General features: G+C 47.9%; 1 protein-coding gene across 1 annotated transcript in view; it reads right to left on the reverse strand.

Moving 5' to 3' along the window:
* The window catches only part of LOC139986170 (protein FAM76A), a 45,557-nt gene that overhangs the window by 6,697 nt on the left and 30,387 nt on the right, over window positions 1-8,473 (reverse strand). Inside the window, exon 7 of the transcript XR_011799588.1 lies at window positions 34-288. The gene's annotated coding sequence lies outside the window, so the exon portion shown is untranslated. The remainder of the gene's footprint in view (window positions 1-33; window positions 289-8,473) is intronic.

Consider the following 8,473-nt stretch of genomic DNA (forward strand, 5'->3'; position numbering starts at 1 on the left):
CGTTCACCCCGCTTACGTTGTTAACACACTTACCATACAGCTCGACGAGGCCTCGCTACCACCGCCGCCGTCGTCGCAGCCGCCGCCGCCACCGCCGCCGCCACTGCCAGCCTCGCGGCTCGCTTCCACCGCGCGGCGGCCACCAACCCGCCAACCAGACGAAGAGAGTAACGTCTGCCTACGCCACTTTGACCTCCGGCCACGTGGTCAAGAGGCTTCACTTTTAATCGCGCTCCGCTCGGACCGACTCTGCTCCGGTCGGTTCGCTTCTGCCACTTTGCACAGCGTCTGGAAATTAACAGCCACGAGATTAATTTTCCCCTACGACTAAACATCGCAGGAAAATTTTTTTTTCTCTCTTTTAGGGGAACTGATGGATCGGATAACGGTGCTCGAGTTTTTGTTCCTTTCTTTCGCGTCGAACAGGTACTGGAAACGACCAAAGTCTGATCGGTGAATAGCGAGGGACGTTCGCGAAATTTTGTCGACGATTTTACAAGAGGTCATTGTCCGAGGACAGTGACGAGATCAGGACGTTCATCCCGTTCGCATTGTCACCGTAATAACACCGCGTCCATCTTCTCCAGGCAGACGAGAAAAATTCGACTACCTACGTCTCTTGGAAATCCGTCGCCTCCAGTGTTCGCTAAACAATAGAGTGACGTTGTCACTCCGAAAATTATACTACTACGCTATCCTTGAACACCCGCCATCTATTCGAATCGAGCGTCGATCATATTCGTCGATTCGACGAACCTCTGCGAGCTCCTCGTTCATCCACCTCGAACGCTAATTGGAGCTGGTTCGTATACGAATTCCGGTGTCAGAGAAGCGAGGTCGTTTTTCATCGGTCGAAACGAGCCACGCTGGCGTCGATAACAGCAATCGAATCGATGCTCGGTTTTATCGGTTCCATTGAACCCAACGGTCCGCTCGGTCGTTTCACCTTCGCTTCGAGCGGTCGCTTAACAGTACATCTTTGGGATGTAGATTTCCTCGTCGATGGCTGGAATGACGAAATTCACTCTCTCGCATGCGGGTCCCTATACGCTCGCCAGGCCACGCCACGGTACTTTCGTTACCGTCGAATGGAAAAGTTCCCTAAACGCAATCGGGACAAAACGACTCCGCGTTACCGTTAGTTCTCGCGGTGATCGTGCCTCTTACTCGTCGTTCGTTCGAAGACGGCCGCACCTCGGCACGAAGATAGAGGGTGAAAGCCCTACGAAAACATTCGACATGAATGGACGTGTTTGTTTCGAAAATCGTGATCGTTGTCGCGTTCGATGACCGGAAGAGCTCTATGCAATCAAACCAATAAAGATCGCTCTCGCTGGGAAAAATTTCTAAAATACTCGAGAAGTCTACCATCGATGAAAGTTGTATCTTGTTCGAAGAAGGTTGTTGGTCTTTGCATACGTTTAAAAATATACACCTAGCGTTGAAAAAAATTTTAACCTTCGAATGTTCATCTTGAAGTTTCATATCCAAAAATAATTTCAAGCGAACGACCTCACTCCTACGACCATTTTTCTGAACTTACCTCATCCTTTAACGCACGATCGTTGAAAAACGATCGATAAACGACAATAGAGTCTGGAACGTTGGAAATTTCGTAGTGGTGATTGTCGTGTCTAGAAGGTCCTCTCGTCTCTTCTAGCACGGCGACTATCGTCGGACTCTCTCGTCGCGTATGCGTGCCGCGTACCGGGTGCTCGATGCACATGCACATGTACACACAAGCCCGTGTACACATAGACAAACGCTCGCGCCGTTCAGGAACTGCGATGCGTGACCTAGTGCCGTTGCGCCGTTCTACCTTCGAACTAGGTCTTCCTCGTTCCCAACTAAGTCCGTGCGGCCAACGACGTCGAGAATGCACCGGCGCATCGGGCCCGTCATCTTTCTAATCTTTTGCGATACACCTGCACCGTTTTTCATTCATCTTTCTGTTTAATTCGTAAATGTTCCTTCGAACGGCTAGGTCTCTGTTTAATCAGCCATTGCGAGAAAGCTTGGAATTCGTGGAACTTTCGGTGGACCTAAGATGGTAGTAGAATGCGAGAACGTTGCGCAACCTAAGAGATTAAACCACCTCTATTCGTAGTTTCCAGAGAAATTAATCTTCTCGAGCGAACAAGGTAATATGCTTTGGGTTTCGTCGAGCGATGATTCGCTGAAAGACGTAATAGCTTGTAACGTCGTCGGTTAGTGCTTCGTTAGTATGACAATTTGTTATCTTCCTCTGGAATAATAAGTTAGTAACGATTTTTGCGCCAAGTCTTGCCAATCGTCCGTTCTAATTAATCGAGCATTCTAGACTCTACAAAAACGATCCGGACAAGACCGTACGCAGCTACGAGACTTTCTCACCGAAGAGGAAGTTTCGTTTCGGTCGCAAGAATTCGACCGTACCGCAAGCGGACCCAGTCGAAATCGACGATTACGTAAGGCGATACGTTGTCCTGTATTCCCCTACGGGGAACGTAATCGTTTCGGAACCCCGTTAGAAGCGGATTTGTTTACGTACGGGGACAAACACCTGCGAGAATGGCGGCGAGGAACAGTAAGCGAGTCATTCCATAGGAGCTTGGCCAGGTACAAGAACGAAACGCGGTGACGTCGGGTCAATGCCTCGTATACGGAGCAGCATACGACTCGCCGACTTTCCGTATATGCCCAGAAACCACGGCTGAGATTCGTGCTCGAGCCAGATAGCGATAAAAACGAATGTGTCACGGGAGAATTCCCTTTTCAAAGCGGAATCGCGCGATCACCTTGCGCGCCCCCATTCTCACCCCGAAACGGATACCGCTTCGACAACCTACGATCGATTCGATCGCCAATGTCTCGCCAGCTTGTTCGTCGCATTGCTCAGTGCTACGATTCGATCATTTTCGATAACGTCTTACAGCTGCTTTTCATCCGCGGATATTCAAAATCGTTGCACGATAGGAATTGAATCGAACTAGGAGCTGATCATCGATGTCGTTGCTCTTTTTCCTAGAACACGTACGTTCTTAGGTTGACGAATCTTTCTGTGGGTCACGTTGTTGCCGTTATAATAGCGTGGCCGAGCGATCATATACGAAAATGTTAAAAGGCGTATTTTTTTTGCGCGGCATTAACGCCAATTTAGATCTTGCGTCACGTAGCACGCGTTTCCTGTGCGCGATCGAACGAGCAACGCGGAGGAGGATCGTTGTGTATTCGTATACGTATGTTGCTTAGTTAGTTACGAAATAGCACGACAATAACGCGATCGTAGATATGAGATAGATGGAAAGCTTAGTCACCAGCGGCTACGAATTCGACAGGTTGAAAGTTTCAGGGTCGGGCCTTTAACCTCGAGCATTGAACTCCGCGCAAAAAATGACTTACCGACTAGAATAGACCACTGATTCTTTTCGTTTTTTTTACCAAGGATCTGTGGTTTCCTGGCTTTCGCGCAGGATCGCTCGATGAAAATCGGTATCATACAGGATGGTGATTTTTGTAACCCTTGGAAATTTTTCGCGGTGCAAAAACTTCCGCGTTGCGTGCGCTTTGCATACAATCGGTAACGCGATTCCAACGGTCGGTCGAGAGGAACCGGTTGTTAAAAATGTGATAAACCGGTCGCCAAAGCGGCGAAAAAAATCGTTGAACCGTAACCCCGTGCTTTTTTTCAACGAGCGCGAATGTTTCTCGTCGGAGTTTCTCGAATCCATGTTGGGAAAACGAAAGATCGCAAGTGGCAGACCTTCGCCCGGTTAATTAAATGCTCGAATATTGCGCTTGGAACGAATCATAACGTATAGTTTTTCACGGAAACGTTAGGTCTATCCCACTGATGCAATATTATTTAAGATTAGAAATTTAACTGTATTTCAGGCCAACCAAGAAGCTACAACTTTTAAAAGAAGCGAGTCAAATAGAGGAAGAAGAAAAAATAACGGGACAGACGACCGCGAGGGAAAGCAAAAGGATTTTGATAACGACAGACTCGGTTCAATTTCATAGTGCCGATCTGATTGATATTCGATATTAAGTTCGCTATTATCGAATACCAATTTGCGATTAACTGATACATAGGTATACACGATTGAATTTAATCGTAAAAGTTATCTCTGCCAGACACAGAACGATGAAAGGCTTGTCAAGTGCGAGGCGTCGATACCGTTCGATTCGCGGTCAAAGCCATCGCTAGGGACAGCCTCGAGGAAGCAGAGCGGTCGTCGACCCCTGAAAATACTCTTACGCATTGTGTGCCACTTCACTTCTGAGCGGTCTCGAGGCGAGCGAGGACGAAGAACGAGCGAGCGAGCGGCGGCGTCCCTCGCTCGAGGCAAGCGAGGACGAACCTCGATGTTTCCGACTTGGTGTTACATTATGGCTCACCCTAGGATTCCACGCAGCTCTCTACCCACTCCCCGATCCCCTCTCCCTCTACCACCAACGCCTCCTCCCTTTCAACTTTTTCCTCCTCTTCCATCTCGTGCTTCTCTTCTTCTACTTCTACTTCTTCATCCTCTTCTTCTTCTTCCTCTTCTTTCGTTTCTCCTTTCAATTCGATTCGCGACTCAGACCCAAAGCTAACAGTACTCCCGTGCCTAGCCTAGCCAGACGTTGAGACCGTCAGGGACGTACCGCTCGAATTTCTGGGCCCAAACGAAAACGAGTAAGCCAGCCTCGAGTAACGTTAACACAATTTTCTCCCCTGACCTCCACGCTCGTTCCCTTTCGAGCGTCGACATTTCGATGACTTTCCCAGACCGAGTCTTGTTTCTCTCATTTGATAATTCTGAGATTTGTACAAGGGATTATATAGAGTTTCATTAGAAAATCGAAAAAGAGGAGGAGAGTGGTATCGAGTGCCATTGTGCATTAGTTTACGCGTGGGTATTTCGGCAGCGAAGGCCACGATAGAGAGACATTTCTCAAAATACGCAAATGTTAAATTAAGCAGCTGGCGTGAAGACGTTTCAAGGATAGAGCTGTCCATCGAGTATTCAAGGTTCTCGTGGGTTATTGGACCTTCGCTCCATGGAAACGGATTAAAATTTCTAAATCGAGGATCTCGTTGCGGATCCAACAGTCGTAGGCAGGAAGCGTTACCGTGCAAGCAGGGAAAGTGTCGAATAACTCGAGGAAAAAGTCTGGAAGAAATCTGTTTGTCGAAATTTATAACGCTATAATTCTACAGAGTGTTTGGACGTAATATTCGATGATTGTTGGATCTTCTTATGTTGAAACGAACACGCGGCTTGATTGCAAATCTTGAAGCTGTCATCCGCACTAATCGTTGGACGTTCTTATCGCGTTCGAAAACAGTGGCAATTTCGAGCGCGTAATTACATTTTGCGCGGAGACGAGATTAGTCTTGCAATGTAGGTGAAATAGATTTTCCAGCTAACGGAATCAATTGGGAATACTTTCTTTCGTCGATTTCATCGTTCATCCTGATACACATAATCCACGGAGGAACGTGAAAAGGAAAAAGCATCGCTCCTTGGTGCTGTATAACGTTAACCGTGCAAATCTCTAACATCGATGTTGGAAAGTTTTCATTGAATCTAGAGCTGCTAGAGTTAGCAAAGTTTATACACTTTCCTGGTTTCACAGTGGATCGTTGAATCGTTCGAGTTAATTACTGTTCGAAGCAGCAGTGGCGGCGGTAATGCCGTGCAGAATTCGAGGCAAGAAGAGAGGCATCTGGCCGATGTAGGTGAAGTTTCTAATGCGGAGTCCCGGTGAGGAGAAGCGCCGCGGCGCGATGCAACGTACACGTATACACAATCAAGACAAGACCACCTCCACCTCTATGGAAAGAAGTAAACTAGTGCATCCCGGTGCGCCGTGCACGCAACCACGATGTAAGAGAGTATTTTCAGGGGTTAACGAACTCGCAGCGGACATCTCTCGCCGGCCGTGTCATACTTTGCGCTTCTGAATCACGTTTAACGCGATATCAGGGGAAAATCGTCGATTTTTCTTCCGATTCCGCGAACGTGATTTCAATTTGAGCTCAGTTCGAAAGTCGATCCGCGGCCGGCACGCTTTTTCGCGCGTTTTAACCTTTTACTTTTCAACGTTATCGATTTTCAACGATTCCCTTTTTTTACGGAAAAGAAAACGTTACCGACGTTAAGAAGCACTTTGCAAAATTAGACAACGACGACGATATATGTAAACGAAAAACGTAGAGAGAAGTAAATTCCTTGCACGAAGATTCTACGTATATAGGAAGAGTCTATGACATAGATCGGAGAATGCGCTTCCGGTAGAAGAGTGGTGAAACGCGTTATTGGCCTTCCGGCGTCTCAGTGAGCGGAAGCGACGGTGGCGGGAAGCGCAAGGTGAAGGTAAAGGTAACGCCGCAACGTCGAAGGTACGCCGAGAAAAGTGGCGATTTAACATGATCACGGCAGCTCGCTACGCAGCTCGGTAACGACGAGCTAGCTAAGTAGTGCAAGCGTAAGAGTGCTCGATGCTAGAGGTCAGTAACCACTTGCGAACGCTCCACTCCGTTCCGTTCCGTTCCGGTTACCCGCTCCGCGCGGTACGACCGATCGCTCTTCTCCTCCAGAGATTATCCAGAGATAGAATTTTTTGTTCTGCTCGCTTCCAAGAAATAAATCTTAACGTTTTGAAATAATACAAACTCTTAATAAGCTGCTTAATATCCCTCTAAAATTATACAATATTCGTAAAATGTCGAGTAATTTTTCCACGCCGGTGCTGCGATGGGAAATCAATTTCGTTGTCTTTAGTTTTACGCGTCTAACGGGCAAAGGACATAACATAAAAACAGTCTCCGTGAAGTTTACGACAAGCGCGAAGGAGGAAACCCGATAGCAGATTTTCATGGAACGCTGTTCGATGCGACGATCGAGTATCTTGATCGACGATCTTGGAGCATAATCCTAACGACGCGGTATATTTACCTTCAAGACAATTCACCTTCGTCGCTTCTATCGCGCGTTAGCTCGTCCCTTCTCTCCACCGCAGCATCGTGCATTTTAATCGGACGTTGCTTAGAAAGACGCTCCCATCATAGACATTCTAGGCTCGATAGAAATCCTTCGCGACGACGAACGAAAAAAATTAACGCGACTAACCAATGGGAGTAATTCGACAGGACACGGTCGATCGATCTCGGCATCGTTTCGCGGCGTGGTTGTTTCCAAGCATACGCGATATTATGTAAAAGTGGCTGCATCCTATCGTTCTTCGTTATCACCGCCATTTCCTCTTCTCGTCGTATCCGTCTTTCTCGATTTCACGTTTCTCTTGCGTTTCGAATCCTCGAGAGGAGGACGATCGACATGGAAAATAATTCATTCGCGGTCATTCTCTGGTGATCGCGCGCTTGCCCTCGTCGTTACTTTCAATCGACTTTCAAATTTACGATTACACAGACGGAAACACCGACGCAACGCATCAAACGTATTATTCGATCGGCGAGGCCCTCTTACGCAATGCGTTAAAGGTCGATAAATCGACATAGTTGTCGAGGGTCTCGTATTTCTCGACGGAGCTGCGCCATCACGCGGCATTGGAGCTCGGAGACTTTAACGCCCGGAAAGACGATTCACGGTGAACGCACGCGGCATAGCGCGCGGGCCATTCGCGCTACCATCTTTTTCCTACTTTTTCGCTCGTCGATCCGCTAGCAGAAGCGTGGTTATCGAAGTGAACGATAATCGAACGGGCAATGCAACGATTAAAGATACGATGACAGAAGAGTAGAGCCTGGAACGGTAGCGAAGTTACGCGATAATTATCACGGTGGCGAAGAAAGGAAGTGGCGAAATCGATCCGCGAGTTTTTCCACGATCATCAACACCAGATTCCCCGTCGTCGCTCCTCGGCCGTTAAGAACGAAGCCGAAGAAACGCGAAAAGAAAACGAGTGGCGGCTGATAGCTCGGATTTCCGAAGGTCAGTAACCAGGAGCAAGAAACACGGAAGAGACAAGCCAGCGTAAAAACGGCACGTCGATTGAAATTATATAATTAACCGATCGCCGATTCCAGCCGCCTTTAAGAGACGTTTCTTTTTGCGTGACTCCATACCTTCCACGGCTGTCGTTCCATTTAACGCTATCTTCGACTTGTGGACTCAAACCCCTTTCGAAGGAAAATAAAAAAGGGAAAAGAAGAAACAGTAGGAACGACGTTCTTCGCTTTCGACGCGGCTAACTCGAGTTTCCCAAAATTTGTGAGAATATTCGAGAGCGTGACAATGGAAAATCACACCCCCTTTCGACCTGCTGATCTGGCTCGACCAGTCTTCCCCTTGACCGTCTTTCTAGTCGCGGTGAAAAGATGGATTAGAGTGGAAAGCTCGTTGGTTGAAAAGACGTGTGTACGCCTGGGTCCTTCGGCTCGTATTTTCGGAGGTCAGTAACCAGAAGAGAAAGAAGACACGGTTGCGCGCTCGTTCGCGAAGGGAGACGGAAGAAGCGAGGCCTACGCGCGTGTACGGCCACG

The sequence above is a fragment of the Bombus fervidus genome, chromosome 4 (genome assembly GCF_041682495.2).
Source record: "Bombus fervidus isolate BK054 chromosome 4, iyBomFerv1, whole genome shotgun sequence".
In the NCBI taxonomy this organism is placed as follows: Eukaryota; Metazoa; Arthropoda; class Insecta; order Hymenoptera; family Apidae; genus Bombus; species Bombus fervidus.